The following is an 8,449-nucleotide window of genomic DNA, read 5'->3' as shown; positions in this document are numbered from 1 at the left end:
CACAACCCAATAATGTGGCCTGGAGAGACAGCTCAGCAGTTAAGAGCACTTGGTATTCTTGCAGAATATGTGGGTTCAAGTCTTACCACCCATGTCAGATAGCTCACAACAACCTGTAAGTCCAGCTTCAAGGGATCCAACAACCTCTTCAGACCTCTGTGGGCACATACATGCACATAAATATACTTGTATGCACGCATACAAGTATATTTATATACAAATTCACATAATTAAATTCAAATTCACATAAAATGACGAATTCACATTCAATTACAAATTACAAATTCACATAATTAAAATTACAAACACAAATTCCCATAATTAAAAATATATGACAAATCTTAAAACTAAAACACTACCATGACAAAAACATTGTTTAGAGACAAAGCTTTGCTCCCTCCTAACTAGTAAGTAAACCTTGGCCTAGAGGACATTAAAAACATTATTTATTTTTATTTTTAGTGTGTGTATGTGTGTGTGTGTAGGTTACCTCTAGAAGCCAGAAAAGGACATCATATTCACTGAAGGTGGAGTTACAGGCATCTGTGGACTACTTAGTGTGGGTCCTGGGGTCCTCTGGCAGAGCCATGAGCACTTTTAATCACTGAGCCATCTCTGAAGTCCTATAGAGGACATGTCTGAGCACACCATGTCTTACATAACCACATTGCTCAGTTATGAGGCCATTTTATGATTGGCTTGCAAATCCTGATGAGTGATAGGTAGGTACCCTGTTGGTCTGTCTCTATCCCACAAAGTAGAGAGGCAGTTATCTTTGGGCACTGAATTCAGAAAGTAGAGAAGTGAACCATGTGTATACATGTATGTGGCATATGTTCTTGTGTGTGTGCTGTGCATACAGGAGGCCAGGTACAGGGCAGCAACTTTAAGATCCATGTGGATAGGTACAAGGGATTGTTGGGGTCCACCCAAGATTTACCTTGCCTCCAGTTCCTGCTGTCGTTATAGAAGGTCAACTAAGAGTTCCTCCTGGAACCAGCTATGAGGACTCTGATCCAGCAGTAGGTCATAGCTGGGAACAGGGCGCAATGGAAGCCTGCATTTCCTGTGCTCTCACCTGTGTGGGAGTAGCCTGCAGGCCAGTCCAGAGAAGTTTTAAGCAGTGATTTGTCTTGTTACTATCTCTGATTTTATTTACAGTGAATGTTCAGGGAAAGCCATGGCCTGATCTATTTGGCTACTGTTGACATTTGCCCCAGTTCTTGAATTCCAGCACATTCTCTCTTCTTTGCATGGTCTTCAGATCCACACAGATCAGCTGAGCACTGCCTGGGGCTCTCCCTTTTCCACCACAGTGGATGCTGCTTATGATTATAGAGCACCCCCCACCCCAGGGCAAAGACACATGCTAGAAACAGAATGTTAGGCTTGTTGAGTGGAGGTGGCACCTGTCTTTAATTCCAGTGGCAGAGGCAGGGGTGGATCTCTGAGTTTGAGGGCAGTGTGGTCTGCAGAGCAAATTCCAGGGCTACACAGAGAAATGCTATCTCCAAACACAAACCAACCAACCAACCAACCAAACAAACAAACAACCAAACAAAGCAACAAACAAACACCATTAGGCCAGGCAAAATAAGATGGCTCAGTAGGTAAAGGCACTTGCCTTGAAAGTCTGACAACTTGAATTTAAGCCCTGGAGCCCTCCTCCCTCACGGTGGAAGGAGTGAACTGACCCTCTAAAGTTGCTCTCTGACCTCCACAGGTGTACTTTGGCATGCACATTCCCCCTCTCACATGAAATAACAATAAATAAACGACATTAGACCATGGCTTCCTCCATTGCTTTCCCCTTTTCACCAAAGTTCCAATACTGTTGACTTGTAGTGGTGTGTGGTTGTGATGAGGGCGTGGGGGTTCTGGTGCCTGTTTGTGAGCCATAGGAGGGACGTGCTGATGAGGACATAGGCTGGGAGGGTTAGATCAAGCAAGTGTGATGGGCTGCCATGATTATGGTGTGGTATTCTGGAAGCATACACAAAGTCCCACAGCACAGAGCAGATGAAGTGTACACTTTACTTGTAGCAGGACAGTCTTGGAGGACTTACTGCAGGAGGTTGCATAGAAGAACTTATGAGTCTGTAGTCCTCTGGTGGGTGTAACAGTGACTCTGTCAACCAAGAAGAAGGAAATGCATTGAGAACAGAACTTCCCACCAGACTTTGTCCCTCTTAACTCACTGGGAACTCAAGGCTTGCTGTTCTTTGCCAAGGTAAACTTGACAGGTAGCTGACTGGGGAATTATGTTCATATTTGCTTCGTGGGTTCCTTTTTAGGAGAACACATATCATGGCATAATGTTCACATCTGTGTCTGTGTGTGTTGAGCCTGGGGTGCTTTGAAGTTGCCACATGAACTCTGCAGAATACGAATGGTTCTAAAATCTACCAGTCATCTAAAAGCTCTTAACCTGCAGGTGAGAGGGTTCCAGTGATGTCTGAGAGCTCCGTGCTGGTCTCAGCTGCCTGTAGGCCAAGATGTTGTGGGTGATTGTGCTTCTTAGAGAATTGTGTGGGTGGCTTAATGTACATCTAACTTTGGGTCCCTCAAGAAGGGACCACATGGTGGCTTGCTGTGACAAGGGCCCTTCCTTCCTTCCTTCCTTCGTTCCTTCCTTCCTTCCTTCCTTCCTTCCTTCCTTCCTTCCTTCTTTCATTCATTCTTTCATTTTTTTTTTTTTGAGACACCGTTTTCTGTCCTGGAATTCAAGGACCATTTCTTAGGATGAAAAAATGATTCCAGAAGTAAGGCGTCAGTGTTTAAGAGATAGCAGTCAAGAGCTGTTCTTCTAAGTCTCTACTGACGAAACACTGACAGTTCAGGTTTCAGTGGTTCTGCTAATCACACAGCTGCTGCTTCTGATGGTGGGGCATTTAGAGGCTTCAGTGTGTCTTCCACACATAATTTTGATGACATTTCCCACATTGCTTTGCAAGTTTCTACTATCCTCATTAGTGCCAATATAGAAGAAACACATAGGGTTACAAACCCCAAGATCAAGTGGTCAGAGTCAGGTATACTTTCCATTTGGAAAGGGAAGTACAGCAGGCATGTGTAGAGCACCCCTCCCAGTCATACCAGATAATGACAATGATGAACCCAAGTGACCCTTTCCACAGGGCTCCCTCCAGCACCTCTGGACTCCCCTCACAGTTCCTTATCAGTCAGGCACTCACCAGAGTCATATGATTCTTGTAAGTCAGTCCATGAGCAGGAGGCAGTGAGGCAGCTGGCAGGGAGCTTCATGAGTACGACTGGCCTTTTCACTTAGACACTCACTTTTCGTCTCCATATTCCAGTGGAAGCCCTATGAACCTTCCCAGCCCTTGTGGGGAGCTAGGAGCCACACACCTCCGCACTCCCTGTGTTCTCCCTGCAGCTCTGCTCCACCTCTTGTTGCTAGGATCTGCCTGTTGCTGTCAGGTAATGAATTATGGATTGCTGATTCTCTCTTGGAGGCACTATTTGTAATGCTGATGAGCTCAAAGTCCTTCCTTTTCTTCTGGTTTCTTAAAGAAAAAAAATCAGTTTTAAATATGAAACAGTGTTGTCCAAGCCCCAGTTACCCTGGCCTCAGGGTACTACTTCTGCTGAAGTGGGGGCTGATTCCCATGCAGAAGGCAGGGCCAGGCTCAGCTATTTGTTCTGGGGACCTTGCAGGATTTTCCTGGGTCTGTGACTTGGTGGGGCGTGCTCTTTTCTCTCTTTCTGTGCTAAGAGAAGTGGGTATAAGTACTAGACATGACATTTTATATAAACACTAGACATGACATTTTCTAAGTGCATGGCCTGCCCCTCCGGGTGCAGTGCAGGCATCGGAGGCCAGATCTTAGACTCCTCTTCTTTCTCTTTCCCTCAGTTATTGTCTCCTTTTCCAGCCTCTACCCTAGAAGGCCCAGGCCTCCTGTGTGCACAGATGCCTGCATAGTTGAAGGCAAGACAGGGCCTGCATTGCAGGGTCACTGTCAGCACAGTGGCCTTGGTTCCACCCTATTGCCCTGACTCCAGGGCTCTGTTCACTATCTTCTTTTTCTTTCCAGCATCCAGTGTCCATGTCCATGACAGTGGATGTCAGGAGGAAGCCTCCACCTTAAGTGACCAGCCCATGTGTCCCAGGGAGCCAGCTCCAGGATCTAGCAAGCATAACAATATCATTAACAGTGTCAGGGATTTGTGCTTGTCCACAGGATGGGTCATAAGTTGGGCCAGTTATTGGTTGGCCATCCCCTCGGTCTCTGATCCATCCCCAATCCCTGCATTTCTTGTAGACAGGATAAGTTTTGGGAGACCTTGTGTTAATAAGATATTGAGGAAGACACCTAAAGTCAGCCTTTGGAGTTCTTATGTGCACATACCTGAGAGAGGCATGGGGTGAACATAGAAACTAAAAAGAAGAGTTGGAGAGCTGGCTCAGCAGTTAAAGCACTGGTTGCTTCTGTAGAGGACCCACTTTCCATTCCCAGCCCCAACACAGCAGCTCCCAACTGCCTGTAGCTCCAGTTCGTGGGGATTCAATGTCCTCTTCTGACCTCCACAGTCACCAGGCATGCACTACATGACATAAATGCAGGCAAAGTACCCACACACATAAAAATAGGTTATTTATTTAAAAAAAAACTTTAAAAAAGAAGGCTTTCCAAATTATTCATGTGGCCAGGGAGTAATAATCAGATTATGAAATATAGAATTCAAAAAATTAAACACCAAACTTTCTTCCCCGACGTATCCAATCAATAAGTGGGCAAATGAATTGACTAGACAATTCTCTAAATAAGAAGTGCAAATGTGGGACATCTTTGAGAAAGTCTCTGCGATCCACAAGGTTTGAGAGCTCCGTTGCATGTATGTTAGAACAAAATTTTTGTTGATCCTCCAGTGACTCCAGCAAAGATGTCACGTTCAACTAGGTCTAGAGAAATAAGAGAGAATGATGCCAACTCAGAAGATAACAGTGAGTGAACTAGCAAAACCTAGTCACAGCTACATGATGTACCCATGTGTCTAAACAGTTCAGAAACCTCCAATCAAGAGCACCGAAGGTGTCGCCAAGGCCCGCCCCGCCCCTCTTTTACAGCCCCCCCCCCCGTGTTCCCTTCGCCCCCCCCCCCCTCAAGTCCGGCGGACCCAGGGGCTTCAGGATCTGGGAGCTATGAAAAGTGTCTGCCCAGGTACTTCTGGTTTTTCTTCCCCCAATCCCTCTTCTGCTTCTGCTGCTGCTCAGGAGGTCAGATCTGCCACTGATGGTAATACCAGCACCATTCCCGCCTCTGCCAAGAAGAGAAAGTTGAACAGCAGCAGCAGCAGCAGCAGCAGCAGCAGCAGCAGCAGCAACAGTAGTAACGAGAGAGAAGACTTTGATTCTACCTCTTTCTCTTCCACCCCTCCAAAACCCAGAGATTCAGCGTCCCCTTCAACCTCGTCCTTCTGCCTTGGGGTTCCAGTGGCCGCTTCTGGCCACATACCTATACAGAAGAAGCTGCATTTTGAAGATACCATGGAGTTTGTAGGGTTTGATAGGAAAATGACTGAGGAATCTTCCTCCTCATTTTCCTCATCTTCGCCAACTGCTGTAGCCTCCCAGCAGCAGCAGCAGCAGCAACTTAAAACTAAGAGTATATTAATTTCTTTTGTGGCTTCAGTGCACCATGCAAACAGCCTGGCTAAATCTTCTACCGCGGTCTCTACCTTTGCTAACAGCAAGCCTGGCTCAGCTAAGAAATTAGTGATCAAGAACTTTAAAGATAAGCCTAAATTACCAGAAAACTATACAGATGAGACATGGCAAAAACCAAAAGAAGCAGTGGAAGTCATTCAGAATAGTACTTCAATTAAGTACAATCTAGAAGAACTCTACCATGCTGTAGAAAATCTTTGTTCTTACAAGATTTGTATAAGCAGCTGAGGCAGATATGTGAAGATCACATCAAAGTACAGATTCATCAGTTCAGAGAGGATTCACTGGATAGTGTTCTTTTTCTAAAAAAGATCGATAGATGCTGGCAAAATCACTGGAGGCAAATGATAATGATCAGGAACATTTTTTTGTTTGTGTGTTTCTGGATAGAACTTCTGTTCTTCAGAATTCTAGGCTACCCTCCATTTGGGACATGGGATTAGAGTTATTTAGGGCTCATAAGTGATCAAAACTCCAGACAAAAACAATTGATGGAATTCTTCTCTTGACTGAGAGAGATCGAATGGTGAAGCAATTGATAGAAGTTTACTTCGAAGCCTTTTAAGTATGCTGTCTGATTTGCAAATTTACCAAGACTCTTTTGAACGATTTTTGCAAGGAACTAATCAGCTTTGTGCAGCTGAAGGTTAGAAGTTAATGCAAGAAAGAGAGGTTCCTGAGTATCTTCATCATGTTAATAAATGCCTAGAAGAAGAAGCAGACAGACTCATTATTTACTTAGATCAGACCACTTAGAAGTCACTAATTGCTTCTGTTGAAAAACAACTTCTAGGTGAACACTTAACAGCAATTCTTCAAAAAGCTTTAAATAGCCTCCTTGATGAAAACCGAATTCAAGATCTGTCTCTCCTGTATCAGCTCTTCAGTGGAGTTCAGGTTCTCTTACAGCAGTGGATTGAGTATATCGAAACTTTTGGAAGTACCATTATTAGTAATCCCAAAAAAGATAAAATATGGTTCAAGAATTATTGGATTTTAAAGATAAAGTTGACCATGATACCTGCTTTCCGAAAAATGAAAAATTTATCAATGCCATGGAAGAAGCATTTGAAACATTCGTTAATAAAAGACCAAATGAGCCAGCTGAACTGATAGCTAAGTATTCAAATGAAGAGCTTGAGAAAATGTTGGATAAAATAATGATTGTATTTAGATTTATCTATGGCAAAGATGTTTTTGAGGTCTTCTATAAGAAAGACCCAGCTAAACGCCTATCTGTTGGCAAGAGTGCATCAGGAGATGCTGAAAAATCAATGCTGTCCAAACTGAAACAAGAATGTGGAGCTGCTGTTACCAGCAGGCTTGAAGGAATATTTAAAGACATGGAGCTTTCTAAAGATATCAGGATTCAGTTCAAACAGGTAAAGTATATGCAGAACCAGAATGTACCTGACAACATTTGAATTAACTGTTAATATCCTGACAATGGGTTACTGGCCAACATATGTGCCCATGGAAGTCCATTTGCCACCAGGATGGTAAAGCTTTAGGAAATTTTCTTTTCTTTTCTTTTTTCTTTTTTTAAAAGACTTCCAGTAATTTATTATATGTGAGTACACTGAACTGTCCTCAGACACTCCAGAAGAGGGCGCCAGATCTTATTACGGATGATTGTGAGCCACCATGTGGTTGCTGGGATTTGAACTCAGGATCTTCAGAAGAGCAGTCAGTGCTCTTAACCGCTGAGCCATCTCTCCAGCTCCAGGAAAATGTTCAAGACATGTTACTTGGACAAGCACAGTGGCAGGAAATCCAGTGGCAATCGACCTTGGGACACTGTATGCTAAAAGCTGAATTCAAAAAAGAACTTCAGGTCTCTCTTCTCCAAACCCTGGTGCTGCTAATGTTTAATGAAGGACAGGAGTTCAGTTAGAAGAGATCAAGCAAACCACTGGGACAGAGGATGGGGAATTAAGACGAACACTGCAGTCGATAGCCTGTGGCAAAGCTGCAGTTCCGGATAAAATTCCAAAGGGCAAAGATATTGAAGATGGTGACAAATTTATTTGTAACGACGATTTCAAACACAAGCTATTCAGAATAAAGATCAATCAAATCCAGATGAAAGAAATGGTTGAAGAGCAAGCAAGCACTGCAGAAAGCGTATTTCAAGACAGACAGGGCCGAATTGATGCTGCCATCATCCACATTATGTAGATGAGGAAAACACTTAGCCACCATCTTCTTGTTTCAGAAGTCTACGATCAGCCGGGCGGTGGTGGCGCACGCCTGTAATCCCCGCACTCTGGCAGGCAGAGGCAGGAGGATTTCTGAGTTCGAGGCCAGCCTGGTCTACAGAGTGAGTTCCAGGACAGCCAAAGCTACACAGAGAAACCCTGTCTGGGGGGTGGGGAGAAGAAGAAGAAAAGAAGTCTACAATCAGTTAAAATTTCCAGTTAAACCTGCTGATCTTAAGAAGAGAATAGAATCCCTAATTGACCAGGACTACATAGAAAGAGATAAAGAAAATCTGAATCAGTACAATTATATTGCATAGAATGCTGGCCTTGGAACATTTGTTATCATAATGCCATAGCCAATGGACAAACTAACTTGTTGAATCTTATGTTATTTGACTTCTTTTATACTTCCGATGACCAAATGAAACAGTGTAATGGGAATAGTTGCGTGGACTTTTCTCATTGGTTAACATACCTATTTTAAAGAGTAATACTTAACCTTTAAGAAGAATGTTGTTGAACTCTATGCATGTTATTTAGTATGATGTGCAGAAAA

The 8,449-nt window shown here is 43.7% G+C and overlaps 1 pseudogene; it reads left to right on the top strand.

Moving 5' to 3' along the window:
- The first annotated feature begins 4,706 nt into the window (after positions 1-4,706).
- Positions 4,707-8,210, top strand: LOC127677289 (cullin-4B-like; annotated as a pseudogene).
- The last annotated feature ends 239 nt before the right edge of the window (positions 8,211-8,449 follow it).

Source organism: Apodemus sylvaticus, chromosome 2, assembly GCF_947179515.1.
Source record: "Apodemus sylvaticus chromosome 2, mApoSyl1.1, whole genome shotgun sequence".
NCBI classification, from domain to species: Eukaryota; Metazoa; Chordata; class Mammalia; order Rodentia; family Muridae; genus Apodemus; species Apodemus sylvaticus.
This window is presented reverse-complemented; position numbering and strand designations above follow the sequence as displayed.